General features: G+C 48.0%; 1 pseudogene across 1 annotated transcript; it reads left to right on the forward strand.

The window, feature by feature from the left end:
- Positions 1-619: 619 nt before the first annotated feature.
- Positions 620-1,623, forward strand: LOC116274645 (annotated as a pseudogene). The gene is made up of 2 exons (XR_004183411.1): positions 620-1,159; positions 1,367-1,623. The product of XR_004183411.1 is annotated as a 40S ribosomal protein SA-like (transcript).
- Positions 1,624-12,510: the final 10,887 nt, after the last annotated feature.

The following is a 12,510-nucleotide window of genomic DNA, read 5'->3' on the forward strand; positions in this document are numbered from 1 at the left end:
TGTGTTCCCAGCTACACAGGAGGCTGAGGCAGGAGGATCTGTTGAGCCCAGGAGGTTGAGGCTACAGTGAGCTATGATCGTTCCACCACTGCAATCCAGCCTGGGTGACAGAGTGAGACTCAAAAAAAAAAAAAAAAAAAGAAGAAGATAAAAAGAAAGATGATAAATTATATTAACATACTACAAGAATTAGCCAGGGGTGGTGGCGTGCACCTGTAGTCCCAGCTATTTGGGACTCCACCGCTTGAGCCCGGGAGGTTAACTGCAGTGATCCAAGATCTTGCCACTGCATTCCAGCCTGGGTGATAGAGTGAGACCTTGTCTCTAAATAAATAAATAAGAGAAGGAACTATAAACAAATACTGAACCTTAATTGGCTGGGCACGGTGGTTCACGCCTGTAATCTCAGCACTTTGGGATGCCGAGGCGGGCGGATCACGAGGTCAGGAGATCGAGACCATCCTGGCTAACATGGTAAAACCCTGTCTCTACCAAAAATACAAAAAATTAGTCAGGCGTGGTGGCGGGCGCCTGCAGTCCCAGTTACTCGGCAGGCTGAGGCAGGAGAATGGCGTGAACCCGGGAGGCGGAGCTTGAGTGAGCCAAGATCGCACCACTGCACTCCAGCCTGGCGACAGAGTGAGACATCGTCTAAAAAAAATAAAAAATAAAATAAAAATTGAATGTTAATTAATAATATGCATTCTGGCCTTTCCATGCTACCCACAGAGAGGTCTCTCTGGTGTTGTTCTGGATTATCATCGTAACTTAAAGAGAAACTTTCACAATGTCCGGAGCCCTTGATGTCCTGCAAATTAAGGAGGAAGATGTCCTTACGTTCCTTGCAGCGGGAACCCACTTAGGTAGCACCAATCTTGACTTCCACATGGAACAGTACATCTATAAAAGGAAAAGTGATGGCATCTACATCCTAAATCTGAAGAGGACCTGGGAGAAGCTTCTGCTGGCAGCTTGTGCCATTGTTGCCATTGAAAACCTTGCTGATGTCAGTGTCACATCCTCCAGGAATACTGGCCAGAGGTCCGTGCTGACGTTTGCTGCTGCCACTGGAGCCACTCCAATCGCTGGCCACTTCACTTCTGGAACCTTCACTATCCATATCCAGGAAGCCTTTTTTTTTTTTTTTTTTTTGGACCGGGTTTCTCTCTTCCCCCCCCGGCTGGGACCACAGGCGCCCACCACCGCGCCCGGCTAGTTTTTTGTATTTTTTAGTAGAGACGGGGTTTCACCGTGTTAGCCAGGATGGTCTCGATCTCCTGACCTCGTGATCCGCCCGTCTCGGCCTCCCAAAGTGCTGGGATTACAGGCTTGAGCCACCGCGCCCGGCCCCCAGGAAGCCTTTCAGGAGCCACAGCTTCTTGTGGTTACTGACCCCAGGGTTGACCAACAGCCTCTCACAGAGGCATCTTATGTTGACCTACCTACCTTGCTCTGTGTCACACAGATTGTCCTCTGCACTATGTGGACATTGCCGTCCCAAACAACAACAAAGGAGCTCACTCAGTGGGTTTGAAGTGGTGGATGCCGGCTCAGGAAGTTCTGCTCATCTGTGGCACCATTTCCCGTGAACACCCGTAAGAGGTCATGCCTGATCTCTACTTCTTTTCTTTTTTTCTCCAGATAGAGTCTCACCCTGTCACCCTGGCTGGAGTGCGATGGCGCGATCTCAGCTCACTGCAACCTCCGCCTCCTGGGTTCAAGCGATTCTCCTGCCTCAGCCTCCCGAGTAGCTGGGACTACAGGCACCTGCCACCACACCCGGCTAATTTTTTGTATTTTTAGTGGAGACGGGGTTTCACCGTGTTAGCCAGGATGGTCTCGATCTCCTGACTTTGTGATCCGCCCGCCTCGGCCTCCCAAAGTGCTGGGATTACAGGTGTGAGCCACCGTGCCCAGCCGGTGATCTCTATTTCTTTTTTTTTTTTTTTTTTTTGAGGCGAGGTCTGCCATCTGTCGTAGCAGGCTGGATGCGAGTAACCCGGATCCAGCTCACTGCAACTCCGCCCTCCGGGTTCGCGCTCTCTCGGCCTCAGCAATGCTGGGACTGGCGCCACGCCCACCGCCCGGCTAGTTTTAATATTTCTAATAGAGCGAGGTTTCTGCTTGATCCAGCCAGGATGGTCTCGATCTCTGACCTGCGTGATCCATCCGTCTCGGCCTCCCAAAGTGCTGGGATTGAGCAAACTCCCCACAGCGTAACCCGGTGATCTCTATTTCTATAGAGATCCTGAAGATGTTGAAAAAAGAAAGAGCAAGGTTGGGCCAGGGCAGTGGCTCACGCCTGTATCTCAACACTTTTGGAGCCAAGGGTGGGTGGATCGAGGAGTCGGGAGTTGAGACCAGCCTGGCCCAGCTTATGGTGGCTTTCGTCTCTATTAAAAGTACAGTAAAATTGTGGGTACATGGTGGTGCGTAATGCCAGTATACCCGGCTACTGCGGGAGGCTGAGGCAGGAGGATCTCTTGAACCCAGAGGCCCGAGGGCTTGCAGTGACTGAGATCCGGCCACTGCACACTCCAACCTGGGCTGACAGAGCAAGACTCTATCTCAAAAAGAATTAAAAAATAAAAAATAAAATAAAAAGCTGTGCTATGCTGAAAGGCTGTGACCAAGAGGAATTTCAGGGTGAATGGACTGTCAGCTCCTAAATTCACTGCTACTCAGCCTGAGTTTGCAACTGGTCTGATGGTGTGCAGGTGCCTCTGTGCCTATCCAGCAGTTCCCTACTGAGGGCACGGGCAGGTAAGCCTGCCACGAACTTGCTCTGCAGCTCCCTGCTCAGGTACTGAATGGGTAGCAGCAGCAACCACTGAATGGCCTTAAAGGTGTTCTTGCATGGAGTAGCAAGCTTAGCGTGGAAATAAAGGTTGGTGAAATAAACATCAGTTTCTAAAAAAAAATGCAGTCTGAAGTGTTGAGAAGGGTAAAATGCACTGATTTCTGTGGCGTCTTTTGGATTTTTGGGTTTTTTGGTTGGGTTTGGTTTGAGTTTTGAGGCGAGGTCACCGTGTAAGCCCAGACTGGAGGGCTGTACGTGAACCATGATTCCACTACAAGCTCCACCTCCCGAGAGTTCACACCAATTCCGCCAAGCCTCCTGAGTAGCTGGGACTACAAGCTCCCCATCACAGCCCGGCTAGGATTTTTGTATTTTCAGTAGAGGCGGGTTTCACCGTGGTCTTTCCTGACCTGCGTGATCCACCGCCTCGACACTCCCAAAGTGCTGGGATTACAGGCGTGAGTCACAGCCCGGCTGCTTCTTTGGGTGGGCAAAGTGAGGTGAGGCGAGGCGCGGTGGCTCAAGCCTGTAATCCCAGCACCCAGGGGCGTGGTAGGATCAGGAGATGAGGTGGGGGCCTCTGGCATGGTGAAACCAGTCTCTGCTAAAACTCTAAAAAAACTAGCGTGGTGTGGCTCCTGATCCCAGCTACCTGGAAGGCTTGAACAGAACCCCTGGGGCTGAGGAGCTTGCAAATGGCTGAATCCATGCCACTGCCTCCAGCCCTGGGTGACACAGTCACGAGACTCCATCTCAAAAATAAATAAAGTAAAATAAAATAAAGGCAAAAGTGAAATTGAATTAAGGCCAGAGGTGGTGGCTACGCCTGTAATCCCAGCACTTTGGGGAGGCAGCGAGTAGGATCACAACTTCAGGAGGTCGAGACCATCCTGGCTAACACAGTGAAGGCTCCGTCTCTACCAAAATACAAAAATTAGCTGTTGTGGCCTGAGTCAGCTACTCAGGGGCAGAGGCAGGAGAATAGAGTAATTGAGTGAACTTACACCTCGGCGGGCAGAGTGAGGACTCTGTCTCAAAAAAAAAAAAATGAGGTGAATTGTTGGAATGGATAAGCGGATAGATCATTAATTAAAGCAAGTGTAATAAAATGTTCATTGCGAATTTAGGTTGACATCGGCTGTTCACTGGCATAAGCTCTTTCAACTGCTGTGTATTTGAAAATTTGTAGGCTGAGTACAGTGACTCAGCTTGTAAAGCCCAACACTTTGAAAAGGTTGAGGCGGGTGGATCGCGAGATCAGAAGTTCGAGACCAGCCTGGCGACATGGTGAAACCCCGTTGCTACTAAAAATACAAAAATTAGCCAGGCATTGTGACTTGTACCTGTAATCCCAGCTACCCAAGAGGCTGAGGCTTGAACCCAGGAGGCAGAGGTTGCAGTGAGCTGAGATGGCACCTGCACCTCCAGCCTGGGTGACAGAGCTGAACTCCATCTCTAAAAAAGAAGAAAGGGCGGGGCTGGCGTTTTCACTGTAATTCCAGCACTTTGGGGACCAAAGTGTGGATCATGAGTCAGAGTGGAGACCATCCTGGCTAACATGTCGAAACCCCAGTTACTCAGAAGGCTGAGGCAGGAGAACTGCTTGACCGCAGGAGGCGGAGGTTGCAGTGAGTGGTGATCGCTCCACTGCACTTCAGCCTGAGCAACAGGAGCTCCATCTCAAAAGGCGGGTCATGGTGGCTCAAGCCTGTAATCCCAGCACTTTTGGGAGGCGGCCCGGGTGGATCTGAGGTCAGGAGATGAGACCATCCTGGCTAACATGGTGAAACCCGTCTCTACTAAAAATACAAAAGCAGGAGGCGTGGTGGTGGGCGCCTGTAGTCTCAGCTACTTGGGAGGCTGGTGAGGAGAATGGCGTGAACCGGAGGCCGGAGGCTTGCAGTGAGCGAGATCAAGCTCACTGCACTCCTTCTGGGAGCACAGCGAGACTCACGTCTCAAAAAAAAAAAAAAATTGTATAATAAAATGCTAGGGCGGTGAGGTGGCTCCGCGTCTGTATTCCCAGCAGTTTGGGAGAACTGGGGTGGGAGGCAGATCACCCACAGGAGTCCAGGAGTTTGAGACCAGCCTGGCAAATGTAATAAAGCCAGTCTCTCTACTAAAAACACAAAATTGGCCAGATGGGGTGTGGCCTGCAAACCAGCACTTTAGGGAGGCTCAGGCAGTAGGATCATGGTGGAGTTCAAGACCAGCCTGGCCAGCATGGGTGAAACCATCTCTACTAAAGTACAAAATTAGCTGGATGTGGTGGCAGGTGCCTGCAATCCCAGTTACTTGGGAGGCTGAGGCAGGAGAATCGTATGAGCCCAGGAGGCAGAGGTTGCACTGAGCAGAGATCACACCACCATACTCCAGTCTGGGTGACAGAGCAAGATTCTGTCTCACAACAGAAACAAAATCAAAAGAAAGGAGAGGTATAGGCACCAAGAATACACTTCTCGTCGTTATCACCTCCACGCATTGTCATCACAGGGGAGCCGGTTAACAAAAGTGGTTTGTCTTGTAACTATTCCTGGCTGTTCACACTAGTGGAAATTGACCCAGTTATAGACCCTGTGCGGGTTTATGGCCACACAGACTCCCTGCTCCGATACGGCCTCTCATACAATGATCCGCATGACCTGGGAGGCCCCTTCTCTCTTCAGCTTTGTGGTATCTCCCATTTCTGCCTCTTGTAGCTTCTTTCTTTTGGTTTATTTCCTTCTACTGAAGCAACATATGTTCCAGCAGCTTTCTGGGATGTGGTGTGTGGGAGGTAAAACTTTTTTGAGAACTTGCCTGAAAATGTTCTTATTTTATCCGCCTACTTGATCAATAGTTTGACTATGAGCAGAATTCTTGTGTGAAAACTTTTTTCCTTTAGAATTTTTCTGAAGGCATTGCTCCACCCTTGTAACTGCTGGGAAACCCCAAACCATTCTATTTCCTGTTTCCTTAAACCATGTGTTTTCTCTTTGGAAGCTTATAGGATCTTATCTGTTGCCATTGTTCTCAAGTTTCCCAATGATGTACTCTAGGTTGCGACTGTTTCAGTCACTGGGTTGGACTTTCCATCTGTAAACTGCTGTCATTCAGGTCTGGGAAATTTCCTTTCAATATTTTCTTTTTTTTTTTTTTTTTTTTTTTTTGAGACGGAGTCTTACTCTGTCGCCCAGACTGGAGTGCAGTGGCCGGATCTCAGCTCAATGCAAGCTCCACCTCCCAGGTTTATGCCATTCTCCTGCCTCAGCCTCCCAAGTAGCTGGGACTACAGGCGCCTGCTACCTCGCCCAGCTAGTTTTTTGTCTTTTTTAGTAGAGATGGGGTTACACCGTGTTAGCCAGGATGGTCTCGATCTCCTGACCTAGTCATCCACCCGTCTCAGCCTCCCAAAGTGCTGGGATTACAGGCTTGAGCCATCGCACCCAGCCGCCTTTCAATATTTTCGTGATTGTTTTCCTCCTTTGCTTGTTCTTTGTTCTTTCTTTTTCTGTTATAGGGTGCATTTTTTGTTTGTTTGTTTTTGTTTTTTTTTGAGACTGAGTCTCACCTATCGCCCAGGTTAGAGTGCAGTGGCTCTCTTTAGGCTCATGGCAACCTCTGCCTCCCAAGTTCAAGTGATTCTCGTCATGCCTCAGCCTCCTGAATAGATGGGATTACAGGCGCACACCACCATGCCCAGCTAATTATTATGATTATTATTATTTGAGATGGAGTCTCACTCTTATTGCCCCGGCTGGAGTACAATGGCGCGATCTCAGCTTACTGCAAGCTCTGCCTCCCGGGTTCAAGCAATTCTCCTGCCTCAGCCTCCAGAGTAGCTGGGATTACAGGCGTGTGCCACCATGCCCAGCTAATTTTTGTATTTTTAGTAGAGACGGGGTTTCACCATGTTGGCCAGGCTGGCCTCGAACACCTGACCTCAGGTGATCCACCCACCTCGGCCTCCCAAAGTATTGGGATTAAAGTGTGAGCCACCACACCCGGCCTATAGGATGGGTGTTATTAAGCTGGTTGGATCTCCTGGTTTTCTTTTCTTTTCTTTTTTTTTTTTTTTGAGACAGAGTTTTACTCTTGTTGCCCAGGCTGGAATGCAATGGCACGATCTCAGCTCACCACAACCTCTGCCTCCCAGGTTCAAGGAATTCTCCTGCCTCAGCCTTCTGAGTAGCTGGGATTACAGGCACGTGTGACCACGCCCCGCTAATTTTTGTATTTTTAGTAGAAACTGGGTTTTGCCATGTCAGTCAGGCTGGCCTCAAACTCCTGACCTTGTGCTCAGCCTGTCTTGGCCTCCCAAAGTGCTAGGATTATAGGCGTGAGCCACCGCACCCAGCCTAATTTTGTATTTTTAGTAGAGACAGGATTTCTCCATGTTGCTCAGGCTGGTCTGGAACTCCTGACCTCAGGTGATCCTCCAACCTCAGCCTCCCAAAATGCTGGGATTACAGGCATGAGGCATCGTGCCTGGCCAGATCTCCTGGTTTTCTAGTGTTCCCACTGTTTCCTTTTTTGTTTTTGAGACGGAGTCTCGCTCTGTCGCCCAGGCTGGAGTGCAGTGGTGCAATCTCCACTCACTGCAAGCTCTCCCTCCTGGGTTCACGCCATTCTCCTGCCTCAGCCTCCCGTGTAGCTGGGACTACAGGCGTCCGCCACCACGCCCGGCTTATTTTTTTGTATTTTTAGTAGAGACGGGGTTTCACAGTGTTAGCCAGGATGGTCTCGATCTCCTGACCTCGTGATCTGCCTGTCTCGGCCTCCCAAAGTGCTGGGATTATAGGCGTGAGCCACCGCTGCCTAGAACTTCTGAGCTCAAGTGATCCTCCCACCTCAGCCTCCCGGGTACCTGGGACTATGGGCGGGTGCCACCACACTCAGCTAATTTTTGTTTCTTTTTTGTAGTGGGGGGTCTCACCATGTTGCCCAAGTTGGTCTCAAACTCCAGGGCTCAAGCAATTCTTCACCTTAGCCTCCCAAAGTGCTGGGATTATGGGCGTGAGCCACCATGCCCACCCACCCAGTCCCAGCTTTTCAATTGAGTATTTTTAATCTCTGCTAAATTGCTTTTAATTTCCACAAGTTAAAAAAACACAAAAAACTTTCCATTGCTTCCTTTTTAAGTAGAACCCCTTCTTATTCATGAATGAATAATATTATCTTATTTCTAGCCTTAAAAATAACCATTTACTGGCCAGGCACGCCTGTAATCTCAGCACTTTGGGAGGCTGAAGCGGGTGAATCACGAGGTCTGCGGTTCGAGACTAGCTTGGCCAATATGGTGAAACCCCGTCTCTACTGAAAAATACAAAAATTAGCCAGGTATGGTGGTGCGTGTCTGTAGTCCCAGCTACTCAGGAGGCTGAGCCAGAAGAATCACTTGAACCTGGGAGGTGGTGGTTGCAGTGAGCCGAGATCATGCCACCGCACTCCAGCCTGGGTGACAGAGTGAGACTGTGTCTCAAAAAAAAAAAAATATATATATATATATATATATGGGTCTAAATATATATAAGATCTATCTCTACCTAAAAATATATATAAATACATATTTACATATAAATATAATATAGGCCGAGTGCAGATAATCCCAGCACTTTGGGAGGCCAAGGCCAGTGGATCACCTAAGGTTTGGAGTACAAGACTAGCCTGGCCAACTTGGTGAAAACCTGTCTCTACTAAAAATATAAAAATTAGCCAGGCATGGTGGTAGGTACCTGTAATCCCAGCTACTCAGGAGGCTGAGGCAGGAGAATAGCTTGATCCCGGGAGGTGGAAGTTGCAGCATGCCGAGAACACACCACTGCACTCCATCCTGGGTGACAGAGTGAGACTCCAGCTCAAAATATATATTATATAACATATTTATAAATATATATAGTAATATATATTTATAAAGTAATATATATTTTAATATATAGTAATATATTTATTTATAAATAATATATATTTATATAAATAAAAAATGTATATTTTTTCCAGAGATGGGGGCTTGCTATGTTGTCCAGGCTGGTTTCAAATGCCTGGACTCAAACAATCCTCCTACCTCAGTCTCCCAAACTGCTGAGATTACAGATGTGAGCCATGGCGCCTGGCCCCATGTTGATATCTGTTTGTTTTTTACCTCCTGCCCTGGACAGATTCCACTCTCCACCCTCTTCCCTCCTCCCCAGAGGAAAACTGTCAGCATGGAACCATGAAGGAAGGGATTGGGGAGGCTCAAGATTCAGCCTACTAAATCTCTGTTTTTATGTTTTGTATTCCAGGCCCTATGCCTGGTCCTAAGGCCAAATACCCTGTGTTTCACTCTCTCTAGAGTGGAATCACGTCTTTTGTAGGTGAAGGGTAGGGTGGCCCCCTTACCGAGTGCATAACAGGGGGCCATGCAGGTCTTCTGCTGCTTTTCAGCTGTCATCCGTCTTCCTTATCCTACTCTCCCCTTACTCCTAGTTCCCTAAGGCCAGGGTGCCATCAATCCCAGCTCTTAAATGACTCTTTCATGTAGATCTGTTTTTTTTTTTTTTGAGACGGAGTTTCGTTCTTGTCGCCCAGGCTGTAGTGCAATGGTGCGATCTCAGCTCACTGCAACCTCCGCCTCCTGGGTTCAAGCGATTCTCCTGCCTCAGTCTCCCAAGTAGCTGGGATTACAGGTGCCTGCCACCACACCCAGCTAATTCTTGTATTTTTAGTAGAGATGGGGTTTCACCATGTTGACCACGCTGGTCTCAAACTCCTGACTTCAGGTGATCCACCCTCCTTGGCCTCCCAAAGTGCTGGGATAACAGGCACGAGCCACTGGGCCCAGCCTAGGTCTAGTGTTGACCTGCCCTTCCCACTGCCAGTACACTACAGGTGGCTAAGTCAGTTACAACCATTCTGTCCACACATTCCTTCTTTCTTAATCCCTCTGTTCTAGGTTTCTGCCTTTTATTCCAGAAGTCCCCTTTCTGGAGGTCTAGTGGGATGTTGGGTAGAAGTAAAATGAGACACCTACAATCCAATCTGTAATCTTAACCTGGAAATGAATACCATATGTTAATTACCCATTGTGTGTCTGCCCCACTAGAATGCAGGCTTTAGAATGCAGAATAGCAGGGATCTTTTTCGTTCTTTTCACATTCTAACATCTAAGCAGCCAGGGGAGTGGAATGAATGAATGGCCTTGAATGGAGGACCTAGGCAGGGTGTACAATTGCATCCATAATAGGCGCTCAAAAAATAAATATATAAAACATTTAGAAACACATATGGTTGCCGCAGGTGATGGCTCACGCTTGTAATCCCAACACTTTGGGAGGCCCGAGGTTGGCAGATCACTTAAGGTCAGGGGTTCGAGACCAGCCTGGCCAACATGGTGAAACCCCGTCTCTACTAAAAACACAAAAGTTACCTGGGTGTGGTGGTGCACACCTGTAATCCCAGCTACTTGGGAGTTGTAGTGAGCTGAGATCGTGCCACTCTACTCCAGCTTGGGCGACATAGTGAGCCTCCATCTCAAAAACATAAAATAAAATAAGAAGAAAAGAAATACACATGGTCTAATAGAGTATCATTTGCATTTATTATTATTATTTTTTTGAGATGGAGTTTTGCTCTTGTCGCCCAGGCTGGATGACACGATCTTGGCTCACTGCAACCTCCACCTCCCCGGTTCTAGCAATTCTCCTGCCCCAGCCTCCTGAGTAGCTGAGATTACAGGCGCCCACCATCACGCCCAGCTAAATTTTGTATTTTTAGTAGAGACGGAGTTTCACTATGTTGACCAGGCTGGTCTTGAACTCCTGACCCCAGGTGATCCACCCGCCTCGGCCTCCCAAAGTGCTGGGATTACAGGTGTGAGCCACCGCGCCCGGCCACATTTATTAATTTTAATTTAAGCTGCACATAATGGCTCACGCCTATAATCTCAGCAGTTTGGGAGGCTGAGGCTGGCACATCACTTGAGTCCAGGAGTTGAAGACCAGCCTGGGCAACATAGCAAAAAATATACAAAATTACATACAAAAATTATCCTTGTGTGGTGAGGTGCACCTGTGGTCCCAGCTACTCGGGAGGATCACTGAGCCCAGGAGACAGAGGCTGTAGTGAGCTGTGATTATACCACTACTCTCCAACCTGGGTGTCGAAGGCAGACCCTGTCTCAAAAAAACCCACAATTTTTAAAAAATTAACTTTTTGGATCATTTGTTGCTATGGGGAATATTCCAAGCAGATACTGAAGCCTAAAGTTGGACAACTGTTCTCACTCAGTTTTAAATTAACTGGTTTTCATATGTGGGTTGTACATTAATTTAATTAATTTTTTTGAGACAAGGTCTCCCTGTCACCCGGGCTGGAATGCAGTAGCTCGATCATAACTCACTGCAGCCTCAACCTTCTGGGCTCAGGAGATCCTCCTGCTTTGGCCTCCCAAGTAGCTGGGACAACAGGGGCATGCTACCACACCTGGCTAATTTTTTTTAGAGATGGGGGTCTTGCTATGTTGCCCAACCTGGTCTTGAATTCCCGGCTTCAAGCAATCCTCCCACCTCAGCCTTCCAAAGTGCTGTGATTACAGGAATGAACCACTGCATCTGGCATATTTATTTTATTTTTGGAGATGGAGTCTTGCTCTGTTGCCCAGGCTGGAGTGTGGAGTGCAGTGGCACGAAAAAAAAAAAAAAAAGAGTTCCAACAGCAGACTGGGCAGCATGGGGAAACTCCATCTCTACCAAAAATAGAAAAATCAGCCAGGTGTGGTGGCACCTGCCTGTAGTCCCAGCAACTTGGGAGGCCGAGGTGGGAGCTTGCTAGAGCCCAGGAGTTTGGGACCAGACTGGGCGACATAGTGAGATCCTGCCTCTATTTTATAAAATCAAAAAAAAAAAAGTTACACCGACTATATATGACTTCTTAATTTTGCTTACAAAACGTTCATTATGCATATCAAAAGATAACTAAGAGGAAACATACCAAAATATTTGCACTTTCACCGTCTAATGGCCATTATCTCCAGAACTTCGTACAAAGTATGAGGCATAGCACTAAATACATTAAAAACAAGTAACAGAAAATGCATATGCGACCCAGGAGAACATGGAACACTTTTTTTGTTTTTTTGTTTTTTTTGAGAAGTCTTGCTGGTCGCCCAGGCTGGAGTGCAGTGGTGAGATTTCGGCTCAATGCCACCTCCACCTCCAGGGTTCAAGCGATTCTCATGCCTCACCCTCCCGAGTAGCTGGGATTACAGGCATCCGCTGCCATGCACGGCTAATTTTTTTGTGTTTTTAGTAGAAACGGGGATTCACCACATTGGCCAGGCTGATCTCGAACTCCTGACCTCACGTGGATCTGCCCAGCTTTGCCTCAAAAAGTGCTGGGATTACAGGTGTGAGCCACCACGCCCGGCCGGCAACACATTTTTTTGACTGAATGGACATGGTTATTGCTGAATAAGGGTATGGTGTATGATTTCATTCTTCCTTATAGTTTTAGATTCTGAATTTCCTAAAAGGACCTAATGTCATTGCACATAGTTATTACATGAAGATAACGAAACGGGGGGTGGAAATCAGTGCTCTCCGATGGCCCCGAGCCGGAGTTAGTGACAGGGAGCGTGACTCCTGCAACCACAGTCCCTCTTTTTTTTTTTTTTTTTTTTTTTTTAAGACGGACTCTCACTCTGTTTCCCAGGCTGGAGTGCAATGGTGCGATCTCGGCTCACTGCAACCTCT

This window comes from Papio anubis, chromosome 4, assembly GCF_008728515.1.
Source record: "Papio anubis isolate 15944 chromosome 4, Panubis1.0, whole genome shotgun sequence".
In the NCBI taxonomy this organism is placed as follows: domain Eukaryota; kingdom Metazoa; phylum Chordata; class Mammalia; order Primates; family Cercopithecidae; genus Papio; species Papio anubis.